Source organism: Cupressus sempervirens, chromosome 4 (assembly GCF_028749045.1).
Source record: "Cupressus sempervirens isolate cs-2001-9-10 chromosome 4, ASM2874904v1, whole genome shotgun sequence".
Classification (NCBI taxonomy): domain Eukaryota; kingdom Viridiplantae; phylum Streptophyta; class Pinopsida; order Cupressales; family Cupressaceae; genus Cupressus; species Cupressus sempervirens.
Genome location: NC_143121.1, coordinates 116,616,852 through 116,635,451, shown reverse-complemented (window position 1 = coordinate 116,635,451; position 18,600 = coordinate 116,616,852). Strand labels below are relative to the sequence as shown.

Sequence of the window (18,600 nt, the reverse complement as noted above, 5' to 3'; positions counted from 1 at the left end):
ACAATTGGAGGAGCTATGTCTAAATTCTCTCTGAAGAAGATGGTGTGGCAAAAAGAGATCATGAGTTCTTGGTTCCAAAATCCAAGGGGAGCTAAGAGTAAGGTCCCTAAAACCCTTTTTGGAACTGATCTCAAGCCTGAGATTATGGACATTCTAGTCCTCTTGCATTGACATAAAGGTGAGGTAGAAGCCCTTAATTTTGTAGAACAATACTTCTTTTTGGTGCAAATTATTTTCTTGGATGCACAATATGTTGACTGGACATATGAGGTAAGTGAACATCTATCTAGGGATCTTAGTGCAGCTGAGTTTTACAATTCATTTAGGTGAATGTGTTGAGCACTAGTTTGAGGAAGAAGGGGTATGAATTCCCTATGAAAGTTGGTACCTACAATTGTGAGACTCGATCAGATGGTAAAAGCATGCTCAAGACATTTGAGAACAAGTACAAGTTAGAGGTGTATGAAGTGGTGAGGCCTATGTTTGACCCAAATGGGTATGCCAGAGATGTGCTTCAAATTGGTAGCGTAATCAAGCATGTTACTACTATGGAGGATTATTGGGTGGATTGTAAAGATGAGTTGGAAAGCTGAGATCGGGCTTTTGCTAGATTGACAATGGATCAAATAAAGACATATGGCATTAACTTAGATGTGGAAGGGCTAGAAGATGATGGGTAAAATATGTATAGTAATACATATTTGACCAAATTGAGAAATACTCCAATCAATTCTAAGCCATATGTTGATATGGAAGAAGACCTTGATGTTATGATGGCCCGGATCGTCAAGACAACTGAAAAATGGGTCGAGTAGAAAACAAAAAAGAGCCAGAGTAAGAGCAAGACTACTCAAGCTTCTCCAGCTACTACTACTCCCACCTCTTCTTAGAGTGCCACACCAAGTGTTAGAACTACAACTGCTCAAGGACCTACTCAATCTCTAGGAGGAGGTGACTAACCCTCACATAAAAACATTTCAAAAACTCCAACATACCAAGGTGGTCCCCTACTAGTTATTGGAGCCCAAGATAGCACCAAAGAAAAGAGGAGTGAAGAGCCAAAAGATGGTGTTACTGCTTCAGTCTCACCTCCTCATGTTACTCTAGTCTCATCTCTACATGTTACCCCAACTCCATCTTCTCATCATAGCCCCGATCCATCTACAAGCACTCCTCTTTTGAAGCCAACTGGTTCCCCTATTCAGATAGTAGAGATCAGGGATGAAAAGAGCAGTAACAGTGAGTCCACTAAATCTAATGAAGCTACTAGGAAAACTTGAGAGGAAGAGAAACCCCTGAGTTCATCTAGGATTCTTTTTCAAGATCCAAATAATCCTTTTTATGTAGCTATAGTGGCAGTGACTCTAGTAAAGAAGAAAATGTTCAGTATACAGTCACTTGGGGCTGCTTCTAAAGTGATTAATACAGAGTCCTAGCTAGAAGACACCTTAGAAAGGAAGAAAAAGAGGAAAGAGGAGAGCATCCCTAAAAAATATATTATGTCTCAAGAAGTTCACTCTAGATGTACAATAGTGAAAGCTAACAAGAAAAAGACTTTATCAATACTTGGGCAAGATCTAGAAAGATGACGCTCAACAATGGAGATAGAAAAGCCAAACAAAGTAGGGAGGATTGAGGACATGATACCTGATGCTTTCACTCTGCATTCAATTGATCTTGGAGAGGCCAAACATGATACAAAGGTGGGCCTATGGAGATCAACTAATGAGGTGATAGAAGAACAATTAGAGAGCCTCAAATTGTTGAAAATCCAGATGAAGGCCAAGATTGAAGAATTGAAAAGATTTATCAATCAGTTAGTTGTTCCATTGGAAACCATTACTGGTGTGCCTGCTACTAAGAACCCCATAGTAGAAGAATTGCAAGTTTTCATCTCACAGCTTCAGAAAGATAGGCATTTTGGTCCGATTAGAAAAGAATGGATTTAGAAACTCAATGCAGAAGGAATTGCTCTGATCGATCAAATTGGAAATGTTATCCTTTGATTGGAAACTAAGAAGGATAATATCATATCTAATCACAACACTTTGGCTATGGATAAGGCAAGATGTGATGAATGCATTTCCCTCTAGAAATGATCATCTAAATGAAGGGAAAGGAGGCGGTTGAAGCAAAGATTTTGAAGAAGAGACTAAGCCTCTATTCGAATGGATTCAAAACATGCAATTTAAGTTGGAGATGATTCAAGAAGCTAAAGAGGGACTCAAAGAAATAGGGGAAAAAGTGAGGAAGACCCAAGACAGAGCGTTCGAACTCATGCAAAGATTACACACTGACTCACAAACTAGTGGGCAAGGGAAATCTCTTATTGGGGTAGAAGTAATGAAGAACAACTTCTCCACATACTTGATTAATCTTTTTGGAATTACTTCAAGCAGTCAAAATAGATTATTAGAGTTGCAAACACTTGGTGGATGCATACACGTGGCTGCTGAAGAATTGACAAGTCAGCTAAATGCAGTGAAGGAGTTGGCTCGAGAGCATTTAAAGTGGCTCTTAAGATTCACTAATGTACATCTTCCTAGTCACTAAGAAATGATTCCAATTATAGTTGTTGCTAAGGCATGTAGAGTGAAAACTGAAAAGGGAAAGATGCCCAAGTGATTTAGTTGATGCCCACTTTCCATTTTCTGTTGTAAAATTCACAAATTTTGTAAATTTTGTAATACAAAAAACTAGCATCTTACCATTTTTCATCCTCAAAAGATTGACAGATTAAAATTCCTATTATAATGATCATCTCTCAAAATCTATATGTATGAGGTTGAATGATTAATGAAAGGGTCAGCAAATTTTGGTGTAGGATACTTGATGTTGCAGAGTCAATTGAAGAGTATTTTATGTCAATTAATTTATGCTCTAGTAAGTTGATAGTTGTAAATTAGCTGATTATTTCTCTTAAACTAAGTTACAATAGGGAGGAAAGGATGTTTCATTCCTTTGTTTCAAGTTTGTGAATAAACCCAGTAGGATGTGCTATGGCATATTCAAAGAAGGACTCATTAGATTATTTGTATTTCATTTATATCTTTGTTAATAGTTGTTGTAGATTAGTTAAGTGCTAAGTGTATGAATTTATAGGATGTGTGAGTTCTATCATTTGGTTCATAGACTAGAAAGTTCCCCCTACCTAGATTATGTTCTGCTTAGGCTTAATTTGGTTTGCCTCTTCTTCTCTCAGGTTAAGAGCATACCCTATGTCAGTTTTAGGATCAAAACATAATTCATTGCATATCATTCCATAAGGGATCTATACCTACCAATTTAGAGAAAAGCCAATAATCAGAGAATGTCTTTTCAACTATTGTAACCAGATATTGTTCATAATTTGGGCACTAAGAGTCATATTCCTAAGAAACAAGAAAGGAAAAATCTATTTACCAAAAAAATTTTGGCAACTCGACTGGAGACATGAACAATCATTGATCAAAAAGCCTATGTCATGAGGGAAAATTGTACTACCTCATGAAAACATAATCCTAGTGCTCCAACTTAACCTTGGTTTCCAAGATGACCAAGAGGACATAATTTCATCCCTTAACACATTCATTTGGAGGCATAGAAGGAAAACTAAATATTATTTAGACACTAGCTAGGTATTAGAGGAAGAAGAAAGAAGAGCTAAAGCCTTGGAAAGAGTTGTTCAAAGGAGAGATATCCAGAGAGAAAAAAGACAATTAAGACAATAAGCTCATAGATAAACTAGACCCAGCATCCTAGAACAATTTAGGTTCCTCAAAAGTACCAAGGAACATGGTGGGAAGGATCCTACCTTTGATAAACTTGTAGAGCTAAACATTCCTATTTTAGATGTCCCAAAGTAGAAAGGTGAAGGTAAAAGTTGGAGTAGACCCCCTTCCCCTGATAGAAATAAGGACATAAGTACTTCACATTCCACTTGTCAAGTGTTAGCACTTCATGGAGTTACTACCCCTCTACTTGTTAATTCTCTACCATATATTGCTAGAAAAATCATTGTTGCTCCATGGGCCATGGCATCAGGGCCACTAGCATTAAACACTTACCATCCACTCCTGGCTAGTTCAATGAAGAATTTTCCTAAATTCTCACGTGATGGGAAAGTCACTACAGATGAACATTTTAAAGCTTTCTTTGCAGCTACTCATATATTAGGAGTGGGACATGAAGATGTTGCTATAAGACTGTTTGTAGAAACCCTCATAGATAGCGTAGAAGATTGGTTTTATCATCTAGTTGACGGCTTAGTAACTAATTGGGATACAATGAGAACTTAATTTGAGACAAGATTTAAAACTAAAGAAGATGAGCATGGCTTGCTAACATAGTTGAATTCAATTAATATGCAACCAACTATGAGCATGAGGGATTTCATTGTTAAATTCAATAAGATTAATAGTAGAATTCCTATTGCTAACAGACCCACACCTAGTAATCTAGAAACTTTCTTTATTAGTGTTATGCCTCACGATATCAATTATGATATGAGAAGAGCACATCCCACTGCTCTGGCTAACACACAATAGAAAGTGATTGAATGTGAGGATGATTTAATTTTCATGGGAAAATGAAAATGAGAGCTTCGAACTAAAGGGAGTTCTAGTAATACCACATCATCACAAGAGATGATTTAGAAGTTGTCTAATGAACTAGTAGTAATGAAAAAGTAGTTACTAGGATTCAATACCTCTTGTCAATAGAATTACCAACATTCACCAGGAACAAGCAATGAAAGTAGATTTCCACAACTTACAAGCCCACAACCTAGGTTGCAAATTTAAGCAGTACCGAAAAAAGGAAATATGTGTGTCTATCATTTGACCACAGATCATGACAGTGAGAATTGTTTAGAGACTGCTCATATGATGTAGTTGTTATCTACTAATGAATTAAACATTACGGCCCCTTGTTTAGAACTTGATTCTTATTCAAATGGTGACTCTAGAAATTTATTTTTAGAATACGAATCAGATTCTGAATCAAAAGGTGTGTTTTATGCAACCATTAATGGATCTTCATACATAGTACTTACCCGTCAACAAAGGTTAAAGAACCAAACCTCTAGTCACACTCACAAGAATGACTTCAGTCCTTGAATGAACAATGTACATACTAATCAAGGAGCATGTAGTTGAAAAATAGGTAAGGAAAAGACATCCTTTCATTTCATTCAATTTTGTGAAGAGTCAAAAATTCAAATTTCCATTATTGATTATTTAAAGTCACATACTTTTGAGCTAAAAAGACTAGTAGACTGATGTAAACGAAACACATCAGATGCTAATTGTAACATAATGGTTGAAAAATAAGATGAAACCTTGACATCTGGTTTGTTTAATCAAGAAGATTCCATAGTTTTAGCAACCTCTCCTGGGAAAAAGCCTGAACCTTTTTATATATCATTGTACATCACTAGATGTAAATTCAGTAATTGTATAATAAATTAAGGTGCGTTGAATAATGTTATGCCTTATTCTATAGCTAAAGCTTTGGGTCTCAATCTTACTAAAGTGCATTCAAGATGCTATTCAATGGATGCCAAACAATTTCCCTTACTAGGATAGATTACAGATGCTCAAGTAGCTTTAGCTTCACATCCAGAAAACAAGCTCCTATTGACTATGCTAGTAGCTGATATCCCAACAAGCTATGGACTTCTATTAAGTAGAAGTTTTTGTTGTGACTTAGGAGGAGAAATAAAACTAGATTGGTCCCAAGTAGTAATACCTATTAGGAAGAAGAAAGTCAAATTAGAACCTAAAGAAAAGGAAAAGTTCATAGTGTTGAAATCAAAAAACCCTAAGGCTCAAATCCTATATCAAGAATTAGAGTTTGGTAATTATATGTTGTTTACTAAAGAAAACCAAAAAGAAAAAATGGATGAAAATCCAAGCAATAAAGCTTCCAATGAAAATAAAGATGTACCAAGCATATGGAAGCTTGAATTTGACAAAAGTTGTGCCTCTCTAGGATCTAGAGCTAGAGTAGTATTGATATCCCTAGAAGGAGAACCTAAACCTATGGCTTTCAAATTAGAATTTTTTAATACGAATAACAATGCAAAATATGAGGCCTTATTACTTGGGATAATGATAGGAAAAGAAAAAGGAATAAAGAGTTGAAATGCCCAAGGTGATGAGGAGCTTGTTGTAAAGTAGGTAAAGGGGCAATATTCTGTTAGAAATCACAAGCTAAAAAATTACAGGAATAGAGTCTAGGATGAGATTGTAGGGCTAGATGCCTTCTCTATTGATGTGGTTCCGAGAGAGATGAATACCAAAGGTGATTCCTTGGTTGTCTCTGCCTCCCTATTACTTCCTCACCTAGATTTCCAAGAGAAGAAGTACCATATAAAAATTGTGTATCAATCTGTGATTCCAAATAACATAGAATCATGGAAAGTTTTCAATGATCATAAAAGTTTGTAGATGTTCCTTGAGAATGACGAGTTTAGCTTTGAGCACGAATCTAATGGAAGTAATCATGAAATCCCTGATGCAAAGAAAGAACAGAGCCAAAATATGGAAGTTCAGTTGAAAGGCAACATTATTCCCCCATATTTCATGGCCTTAGAAAAATTGTTTAATAGACATGACACTTATATAAAGTAGAAGAGAGTAGAAAAGGGGCCAACAATGGGTGAATATGAAGGATTTAACATTGGAGATATCTATAATCCCAAACTAATTAACATTGGGATGTGTTGTTGACCCGAAGAGAAAGAGGCCGCAAAGAATCTATTTGTGGAATATAGAGATATTTTCGCTTGGAGCTTGAAGATTTAAAAATTTATAGAAATGGGAAGGTGAAACACAAAATTCCACTAAAGCCTGATGTAGTTCCTTTTTGGATTTCACTCTACATTCAATTGATCTTGGAGAGGCTAGAAATGATACAAAGGTGGGCCTATGGAGATCAAGTAATGAGGTGATAGAAGAACAATTGGAGAGCCTCAAATTGTCAAAAGTCAAGATGAAGGCCAAGATTGAAGAATTAAAAAGATGTATCAGGTAGTTAGTTGTTCCATTGGCAGACATTACTAGTGTGCCTACTACTGAGAACCCCATAGTAGAATTAGTGCAAGCTTTCATCTCACAACTTTAGAAAGATAGGCATTTTGGTCAGATCAGAAAAGAATGGATTAAGAAACTCAATGCAGATGGAATTGTTCTGATTGATCAAATTGGAAATGTTATCCTTCGATTGGAAACTAAGAAGGATAATATAATATCTAATCACAACACTTTGGCTACAAAGAAGGCAAGATGTGATGAATTCACTTCCCTCCTAAAAATGATCATCCAAATGAAGGCAAAAGAGGTGGTTGAAGCAAAGATTTTGAAGAAAGGGACTGAGCCTCTATTCGAATGGCTTGAAAGCATGCAATTTAAGCTGGAGATGATTCAAGATGCTGAAGAGGGCCTCAAAGAAATAAGGGAAAAAGTGAGGAAGAACCAAGATAGAGCATTCAAACTCATGCAAAGATTACAAACTGACTTAGAAACCAGTGGGCAGGGGAAAGCTCTTATTGGGGTAGAAGTAATGAAGAACAACTTCTTCACATACTTGAGTAATCTATCTGGAATGACTTCAAGCAATCAAAATAGAGTATTAGAGTTGCAGACACTTGATGGATGTGTACATGTGGCTACTAAAGAATTGACAAGTCAGCTAAATGCACCAAAGGAGCTGGCCCAAGAGCATTTGAAGTTGTTCTTAAGATTCACTAATGTACCTGTGCCTAGTCACAAAGAAATGATTCCAATTATGGTTGTTGCTAAGGCATATAGAGCGAAAACTAAAAAGGGAAAGAAGTCCAAGTGATTCATTTGATGCTGCCTTTTCATTTTCCATTGTAAAATTTGAAAATTTTATAAATTTTTTCATACAACAAATTGGCATCTTGCCATTTTTCATCCCCAGAAGATGAACCGATTAAAATTCTTATTGTAATGGTCATCTCTCAAACTCTATATGTAAGATTAATGAAATGGTCGACAAATTTTGGTGTAGGATACTTGATGTTGCAAAGTCAATTGAAGAGTATTTTATGTCAATTACTTTATGTTCCAGTAAGTTGATAGTTGTTAAGTAGCTGATTCTTTCTCTTAAACTAAGTTACATTAGGAAGGAAAGGATGTTTCATTCCTTTGTTTCGAGGTTGTGAATAAACCCAATAGTATGTGTTGTGGAATATTCAGAGAACGACTCATTAGATTTTTTTTATTTCATTTATATCTTTGTTAATAATTACTGTAGATTAGTTAAGTGTTGATTGTATGAATTTATAGGATGTGTGAGTTCTATCATTTGGTTCATAGACTAGAAAGTTCTCCCTACCTAGATTAAGTTCTACTTAGGCTTAGTTCAGTTTGCCTCTTCTATTCTCAAGTTAAGAGCATACCTTGTGTTAGTGTTAGGATCAAAACATAATTCATTGCATATCATTCCGTAAGGGAGGTGTACCTACCAATTTAGAGAAAAGCCAATAATCAGAGAACGGCTTTTCAACTTTTGTAATAAGATATTGTTCATGATTTGGGCACTAAGAGTCATATTCCTAAGAAAAAAGAAAGGACAAATTTGCTTACCAAGAGTTACATAGTAATATCATTAGAACCATGAGATCAGTGTTAGGGATTTAGTTAGTATAATGTTTATGGATCTTTAGGATTAAATGTTTAGAGTTAGCACATAGAAATCTAGATTAAAGTTTTTAGTTAGGATTCATAAATTAGACCATATTTTAGGTTCAAGAAACTTGTGATGATCATGCTTTACAGTATTATCTAGGGAAATAAGTAGGAAGTATGGTTAGAACTTTATCTAGTTAGTGTTAAGAACTCAGAGTTAATTTTAGGTTTGTCCTTAAAGTCAAAACATTACTTGGTTAGGTTAAATTAATTTGATTATGTTTGATATTTTTGAGGATAGTTTTTTATCATGATTATGGAACTTATATGTTATGGAACCTAGGGGTAATTTTAGGGTTACATGGTTTAGTATTAAGATTGACATTAGGGGACCATTATTGTAGGGTTTAATCATGGTAAATTTTCATTAAGTTAGCCTGTTAAGAAAATACTTACTTGGCTAGAATTAAAAGAGTGTGCGTTCATAATATTGTTCTATCCTGATGTAGAGGAAGATATTATGGTTAGAGTTACGTAGGGTTAACTAGTGCTATAAAATTGTACATAACTTATATACTAAGATCGTTAGTGTTTAATATCAGTGTGAGACTTACATTATTCTTAAAAGTAGAATTATGATTCTAGGTAAATACTTGATTTAGTAACATTAAATGTTGAGTAAGTTAATATAATTAGCTCATTACTTTGTTTAGTATTACCTAGGATTAAAAGGTGAATATATTGTGGTTCACTATAGTTGTACATGGTTACATAGTTATATCATTAAAATCATGATTGAAATGTTACCTAGAAATTTAATATAATGTTTAGGGATCTTTAGGATTAAATGTTAAGGTTTAGTGTACAAATATCTGCATTAAAGTTTTTCATTAGGAAATTCATAAATTAGCCTATTTTTTAGGGTTAAGAATTGAGGATCGTGCTTCTAAAATTTGAAGCTAGAAAATTAATATTCATGGTTCAGTTTGGTGATAACTTTTGGGTTAAAATGATATAACTTTAGGTTTAAAGGTTTATGTTTCTAGGGTAACTTAGATTTTATGGTTACATGGTTAGAATCAACCTGTCTTGATTCTAGGGTAAATATATAACATGTTTAGAGTTAAGATTAGGATTCAATTTACATGAGGGTTCGCATTGTGTTAGATGAAATTTCTAGGGTTAGGATTTCACGATTATATTTATTTCAATTATATTTGGTAAAATCTAGTCAAGGTTTAATTAGACTTTCAAGATTAGGGTGAGGAGGTCAAGATGAAGCTTATATTAGGGTGTGTGTGTGTGTGTGTGTGTGTGTGTGTGTGTGTGTGTGTGTGTGTGCGTGCGCGCGCGTGCACGTACATGCGTGCGTGTGCATATATACAAATATATATATATAAATTGAAGCAAAAAACATATAAAATGAGGTGAAAAAATATAAAATGTAACTAAAAACATATAAAACTGGTTTTAAAAGGAGAAAATCATGCCTTTTTGGAAGGTCAATAAATTCAGATGCCCTTTCTCTCCGTTGCACTTCTGATCAAAAATACTTTCCATAGTCCAAACTGACATGTGGGGTCAGGTCAAGCTTATTTCAATCTATCCCATTTTTTTAGTTTTGATCAAAACTATATAAACTAGTGTCAATCAAACCTACTTTATATAGTTTCGATCAAAACATGGAAGCCCGATCGTGGGTTTAATAAATCATGGTCGAGCTTCTTAGTTCTGATCAAAACTACCTTAAAATTTTTGATCAAAACTTTTAAGGTAGTTTCAATAAGAACCAGGTGGCATTAAACATTTCTATCGAAACTTTGCTTAAAGTTTCTATTGAAACTAAAATGTGAAATTTTTGTGGTCACACAATTTTGGAGGATTTTCTTCCTCCAAAAAAGTGTAACCCACTATTTTGGGTTCACCCATATGTCAGAAAAGAAAAGGAGCTATAGCATGGACATAAAATGATCTAAAATAATATACAAGTTAAGACATTATTAAATATGACACTTAGTCGATGGAATGAGATAAGTTTATTAGATAAAGATGTAGGTTGTTTAATAAAATAATATATTATTTAAGGGAATACAAATTGGAAATGTTAATTAATTGAAGAATTGTTTCTCCAACACAATATATCCATAGGAATTAGACCTAGTGCCATTTCAAAGAAAAGATAACTTTGATGTTGCAAAAGGAATATGCATTGACAAGGATAGTAGAAGGGAGATTCTCTATTTATAAGATAAAGAAATCTATATTCACCATACTATTGTTAAATTCGTTCGTAGCTTTCCAAGATGTATGTGTATGTAAGTAAATATATCATTTTTGTCATACTAACTTAAATAGGAATATATAAAAAGGATAAGAATCCAAATTATTATCTTTTGAAAAAACCTCAAGAATTTAGAAATCAAGTGTAATTCCGTTTACAAATTATCTTCCACCTTGGTCCAAAGACTTAAAATTTTAGATATTGGTGGTTGGAAAAAGGATCATGGTATATGTGGTGCATCCTAGCATGAAAGAATATGTAAGGAAAGTATAAAATCTAAGAAAAGAGATAATTGGACAACTAATGAAAGGAATAGAAAATAGAAATAAGACCTACTAAAGTAATTAGAGGAAACAAAGGGTCTCAATATATTGCTGAACAAGTTGAACTTGAGTTTAAAGAATATAGAAATTCAACCTTGTCAATTAAGAAATTAAAGTTTTAGATAAGGTGACTAATATGTATAACTATAAAGGTGATCAATTGGTCTTAAAATAGATGGCTATCAAATATAATTTTCAAAGTCACAATGTTCACGGTAATGGTAATTCCTATAGGTAAAAACTTTATTTTGAGATTTTTTTTGGGTATCTATATTTTCTAAAAAAGAAAAAAGCATTATTTTTCTATAGATCATATAAAATTGATGCTCTATATTTGGAGAGGAGACTATGTTATTTTGTAGTATTTCATTAAAGATGCTTTCTCAAGCTTAATATTTATGAATTCCTATGCAATTTTAGAATTTTTTTTCTTTCACCCTTTTATTTGAACCAATTATGAATTGCATAGAAATCTATGTCATTTTTTTTGGTTAATTATCTTTATCTAAATTTATCATATTAGTTATGAGGTTTTTATTGATTTTGATAGTGCTACATACTCCTTCAATCATAGGTAACTAAAACTATATCATGTATGTTCTGATAAGAAAGGTAAATAGATGAATAGGAATATTAATGAGTTTATGTGTTATCCTTAAAAAAAATGGTAAATGCTTTTCTAGAAAGATATGAAAGTTATTTATTATGGCATCGATCTATTCTTTTTCAAAACCTATCATATTAGTTGAGTTTTTTATTGATTTTGATCTTGCTACATACTCTTTCAATCATAGGTAACGAAAACTATATCATGTATGTTATGATAGCAAAGGTAAATAGATGAATAGGATTATTAAGGAGTGTATGTCTTATCTTTTAAAAAAAATGTAAATACTTTTCTAGAAAGATATTTATTTAGATCTTGATGATTTATTGTAGTTTATTTCTAATGTAATTTTGATATATGTAATAAAAAAATTCAGCACATTGCCTTAATTTAGTTTTACTTGAGTTATCTTTTCCCTTTCCAGATGCCCCTATTAATGAAGAATCATCGACTAAATTTATAAGGTTCTTCAATGGTGGCAATTGACTCCCACACCATATGAACTTCCTATAAGATGTATTACATTTTTGTGTTACCAAAATCAAGATCAACTATAAACATTCCATGAATTTATTATGTCACTAGTGGAATGTAACCTTTGATCTTTCAAACTAACTTCTTTTTTCAACATGATATACATAAATAATAGATATTTATGACATAATTAAATATTAAATATAGCTATACATAAATAATAGATATCTATGGTATAGTGGTCTATTAAACTATAGCTATATTTAAGTATATAGAGTATAATATCCCATGAAAAAAAGATTGAAAAATATAAGGCATCTTGTATTTACATGCATAGGCAACTTGTTAAAAACTTCAAAATTCTATCATGCTCACATGATTTTTATCTCTTATATTAGTAATTTTAATTCATATAACATGAAATGTCCTCCATATACTATCTATACATGTCTTAATATACATATAGTATTCTAAAGTCAACCAATAAATTAAAGTTTTATGTTTATGCTTCCTGATAAAATTTTATTACTTATGTTTACTAATAGATCAATTAAATTAATAGTTATGTGTAAGAGAACACCAAATATTTCAACACTCTTGAGGATCAACCAACTATAAAGTATATTTCATTCTATTAAAATGTAAACAATATGTATCTTAAACTATTATGTCTTCATAAATATAATTTATGCATGATAGTACTAAACTCTATTTATACACATCAAAGAGTAATACAAATGCTATCTATATTAAAATATTATTTCTATTGTGATAAGAAATTTTTACAAGTGAGCACTAGCATTTTATGGGGAATTAAACTATATTTACAAGTATTCTTACTTTGCCTAAAATATTTTTTGTAATCAAGGTCGCAATCCTACCATTGTATTCAATCTAGCAATAATATCTTGCACATCAAATAATATAAGCTCTATACAACTATTCAACTAGCAACCACAATATGCCATTTTCTTTCTTTGTAGCATCTCTTGTTAGAAATGATAAGGCCCACGGTAGGTAAAATCAGTATATGTAATCATATATTGTTTCAACTATGGGTACTCATACATAATCCTTAAATGGATTGTTAGGGACATAACTTGAAGCATGATTATATTGTTAAGATAAGCATAAATTTAACTATTTTAAAAGATTAAATAAAAAATAACAATAAAAATATAGTTTTCAGTTGTCATATGTAGAAAAAAGAACCAATGTTGATATGAGAACCTCCTTACTCATCCCCAAGAGGAAACCTTATATTTCATGAATCCTTGATAACACTAGGTCTATCATGGCACTCATGTCTCTTTACTAGGCCATCCAAATACAATCAACACTATTTTTACCATGGTTTTTATGTCACTCTACCAAGAGGAAAGACCATAAATAATGCAAGCCATATATGAGAAATATTGGGATGAAATCCATACACAAATAAGGTGGGTCATATAAGCCTTCATACATTTTTTAATGCATAGGCAAATAGATGCACAACACTATTCAATCCACTAAACCATAGAATCATATAAACTTAAAAAGTTTAATTTGATTCAGAGGAAATAGAAACACAATATAACAATCTAACACACACTATGATTTTCAAGTTCCCAAGACTAAGATAGTGGGCATTATTCACCTAATGATTTGTAAAGATTGTGATGAAATGCCCATCCCATTAAGCAAGCTATTTATTGAAGGATGTAAGCATAGAAACAAAGTTCTTTATGTTTCTTTCGCAAACTTCAAAATTCTTGCTAGTCAATGTGTCACTTATCGTCTTGGCATTATGTTTGATTTGTGCTCCTTCTTCACTCATTACAATTCTAATTGCCTAACTAATATCCTCTTTAGTAAAAGACCCATCCTCTTCATTTCTTCTCACATCCACTCCCACCTTCAACTCATGTGCAAGCTTTGCGGCTAACCCTTGCTCAAATTGCATTGGAAGAGTTACAAATGGCACACCAAACCTCATGCCTTCTGTCACTGAGTTCCATCCACATTGGGTCAGAAATGCAGCCGTAGAACGATGATTCAAAATGTGTAACTGTGGAGCCCACTTAGTCATCACCAGTCCCTTTTCCTACATAAAAAATCAAGCAATTAATATTAGAACACATTTAAACAGAATAGATTTTAAGACACCTAGGAACATAGAAACAGTTAATCTCTAATGATTTCAAAGGAATTAACCCTTAAACATTTCACACTAAGGAATAAATTAAGCTAACACTGAGTTCCATCCACAGTGGGTTAGAAATGCAGCCGTAGAACGATGATTCAAAATGTGTAACTGTGGAGCCCACTTAGTCATCACCAGTCCCTTTTCCTACATAAAAAATCAAGCAATTAATATTAGAACACATTTAAACAAAATAGATTTTAAGACACCTAGGAACATAGAAACAGTTAATCTCTAATGATTTCAAAGGAATTAACCCTTAAACATTTCACACTAAGGAATAAATTAAGCTTGGAATATTAAGTCAAGTTTGACTATTTAACACTTTTAGCCTAAGAATCAAGTCTTAGTGAATGATGGTTAAGCCCTCTCAAAAATTAATACTGCCCTACATACCCCGAGCTGATCTAAGAAATCTTGGGACAAGTCATTTCTAGCAGGCAGAAACCAGAGGAACGATGCGTTGCTCTCTTGCAATCCCATAGAAACCGCGTCGAGCTGTTGTGGGGTGAGGATGTACTCGCTGCCAAAAGACAAGACCTCAACCGAAGCATCGGGCTGCCTGTCGAGCCATTGCAAGCAAACGTCATCAACGGGGAGCGGCGGGAGTTTACGCATGAGTATTCCAACGGGTACACCGGCCGCTTGATGAGGCTCTGCAAATACTCCACGTAAACTCCTTCAATCTCCAGACAAGTATTGCACGCCACCGCCCAACTCTCCCGCATGCAGATGCTAGCGCGCTCGACAATGCTAAGCCCAGCTCCTGCATCCTCGTTATACATCAGCTCCATGGCCCTCCGAGCCTCGAACATCGCGAAGTGAATGTTATGCGAAGGGAATCCCGGCGGAGATACGGTCAGATCCTCCGCGCTAGGGTTTCTCGATGTGACGTCTAGCTGGCCTTCGAGAAAGCTGAAGCCGGCCACTCCCGGTGCCACGAACAAAATGGGGACAACGGGTTTGGGCAGCTTGGCAGCCACACGAGGAACCCAGTGCTGTAACACATCGAACATCACAAAGTCAGGCGACAGCTTTTGCAACAGCGCTTCAAAGGGCTTCTCCAAGAGGTCCATGGCGACTGTGAGCAAAGGCAGTATTTGTGGCCCGTCTGCTCTCTTCATAACATCGGCGCATGATTCTACACCTTCTGGCAGCCCTTCCACGGAGGGCATCGCCAGCTCCACCAGATCTATCTCCGGCGCATCCCACACCTGCGGTTTGATTCGTAGCTTGGAAAATTGTCATATGTTGGAAATGTGTTGGATGTTAGATGCCTGAAATTTGACAATTGCTAGAATTATGTTTTGATATTTTGTAATAGGGTTTAACTATTTTATAATAAGTACCCAATAAACAGTATGTGATATTTGCATGACCACCATGATTAACTCTTCTTCCACCTTGTTGTAGAGGCAAGTAGTTCCATACATGGGGTGAAATCAACTTTTGTTTCACATAGAAAACAGATTTCAAAAAATGCATTTCCTTATTTATTTTTTAGGAGATTGATGTCTCAAATTCCAATGCCTATGGAAATGGAACTATAGAATAAGTTCCCTCAACCTAAAAATGGTTGAATAAGTGGTACGAGTGGTGATTTATTAGGAAGATCTCACACCATTGTGGGGAGGGATAACCATCTTTGAGAAAAAAGTGTTGGGCAAGAGAGTTCTTGAATCAAGAAGTGCAACAATATTTTTATCTATTTGCATAAGTTTTAGCGACATGTATTGTGAGTGCTCTTTTTATTAGTTCCTTCCTATTCACTTGAAAAGGGCTATAGTCATTTATTTACGAAAGAATAACATTGTGATTGGAGAACTCTTAGACGATGATTCCTACATACACAATGTTACCTCTTAACTCTTAGCTTTTTTGTTAAGAGCTAAATTCCAAGCAACTTATTGTGAGGATAATTGTCTTGTTTTTTTTTGGGAAGGAAAATAATATTTGTCTATATATTTAAAACTAAATAACATTTAATACATTGATGAATTTCAGCCAAGAGCTTTAGCTTTGAGATTTAAAATCCTTTGTAATTTGATGCTTTGCATGGATACCAAATTGGTTGTTTCAACACTATTCTCAATTTCAAAATAGTTTAGTATTTAAAATTATTATACGAATCATAATATTTGGCATTTTTTTCCTATAAGTTTCCTTTGATCATGCATATGTTATAAGTTACATATAATAAAAAAATTGTTGTTGGAAGGAGTTTACAATTACTTTCTCCACTATACAGTAGAATTAGTAGTTGATTTTTGATAGGGTTTATTTAAAATAAATATATGTAATCAAAAAAATATGTATATTTATTTTCTATAATAAAAAATTGGCTTTTCTATGTTGTAAAAATAGAGCTTCCTCTATTTTAATTGATATTGTTTTATATATTTTAATTGATGTTGTTAATTGATAGTAGAAGATCTTCTTCAACTTAAAAGTATGAGAAACCAAGGCATAAAAATCCTTACAGTTCTTTGCATTGCCTTCAAATGAAAAATATTTTTTCTCGATATGAGCGCACAGCAACTCTTATAAAACCTGGTCTAGTCAAACTCCCAAATTTGTTTGATTTCTTTTCTCTTAGTATATAGAACTACATTTAGATGTAGTGGAAAATTTTCTAGGGAGAGTGTGTCAATAATATCTTCCTTTGTAAATAACATGATCTTGGTTTGAACATTCATTTTGATTTTATTCCTTCCACCTTCCAATCATAATACTTAATAGGGTATTGCTTTGGATAAGCTTTAAATGGATTATATGGTTGTTAGCTCCTACTAATTAGTAGCATTTCTCTTACAGAATAAGAAATACATAGAAAGTAAATAAAATGGTACTTAGTTTCTTTCTATCATGTTCAAGTAAATGATTCTAGAATATGAGATGTCATTGTTATTGTACTTTCATATTTCATTGTGTAGGTGGAAAAATTATGTAAAATTTTATAAACCTTGAAATAAATTAGTTGTAGAACAAGCATTGGGTACAACCATTTTATTGGAAAACTATAAGTAAGGACATGCTTATATGCAAATTCATGGTATCAAAGAATCCAAATGTAAGTTGTCCCACACTTCAAACCTAGTTTAGTTCTTTTACTAATAATTTTAACTAACCATGCCATCAATAAATTTTATTATATTGTTTTAAAAAAAAATCATGCCTCAAATTTAGTATTATTATTTCTAAATTTATGATGTGCAATTCTTACACATTCTAATTTTATTATAGACTATGTGGGACATCATCCATACAATCACCAAACTAATGAGTTACAATAAAATATGATATTCCCTTCTTTTGTCTCACCATACAACATATGCTACTATCGACATGCACATTGCATCCTTTGATCCAAGCACTAGTATTATTATTATTTTAAGGTTATCATTCATTTGATTTCTTATTTATATTTTCTCAAAAGTGGTCAAAAAAATTAAACAAAAATAATATTTGATAATTAAAATAGATATTCATAATTAACTTAAAAAGTCTTATTATCCTCAACATTGCTATTACCTTAAACTACTATTTCAAATCTCTCATAAAAATATATCATATAAAAATTTAATAATAAGATAACGTGACATTTAATATCATATGATTTGACACACTATATTAAATTTTGACTTGTTTAATATCATAAACTAAAAAAAATATTCATAATCTATAAAATATAGTTCTTAATTATTTAATTAAATAATAAAGAAATTAAATAAACTAGCTAATCAATAAAATAATATTATTAAAAATTGACAATATTTAGTAGTTTATTATTTTATAATGTAACATAGTAAATAAGAAATTTTTTAAAATCAAATTTTGAAAGGGCTTCAAAGAAAAAAAATTCTTTAAAAGGAATTAGTCTTGTATGTAAACATACAAGAATAAAAAGTTATTTAAAATATGATTCACTTTTACACTGACACCTAATACAATAGTCTATCATGTAATGTGTTCTTCAACATGATATTTCTCACAATATGATCCTTGGAGTATGGGTATGGCAATGGGCATACCCAACCATGTCAAACCAATTGGATGGATAGTCATTGTCATTTTGTATAGCTTCCCTTTTTCCTAGT

General features: G+C 33.0%; 1 pseudogene; it reads right to left on the bottom strand.

Moving 5' to 3' along the window:
- Positions 1 to 14,005: 14,005 nt before the first annotated feature.
- Positions 14,006 to 15,888, bottom strand: LOC149560203 (UDP-glycosyltransferase 91C1-like; annotated as a pseudogene).
- Positions 15,889 to 18,600: the final 2,712 nt, after the last annotated feature.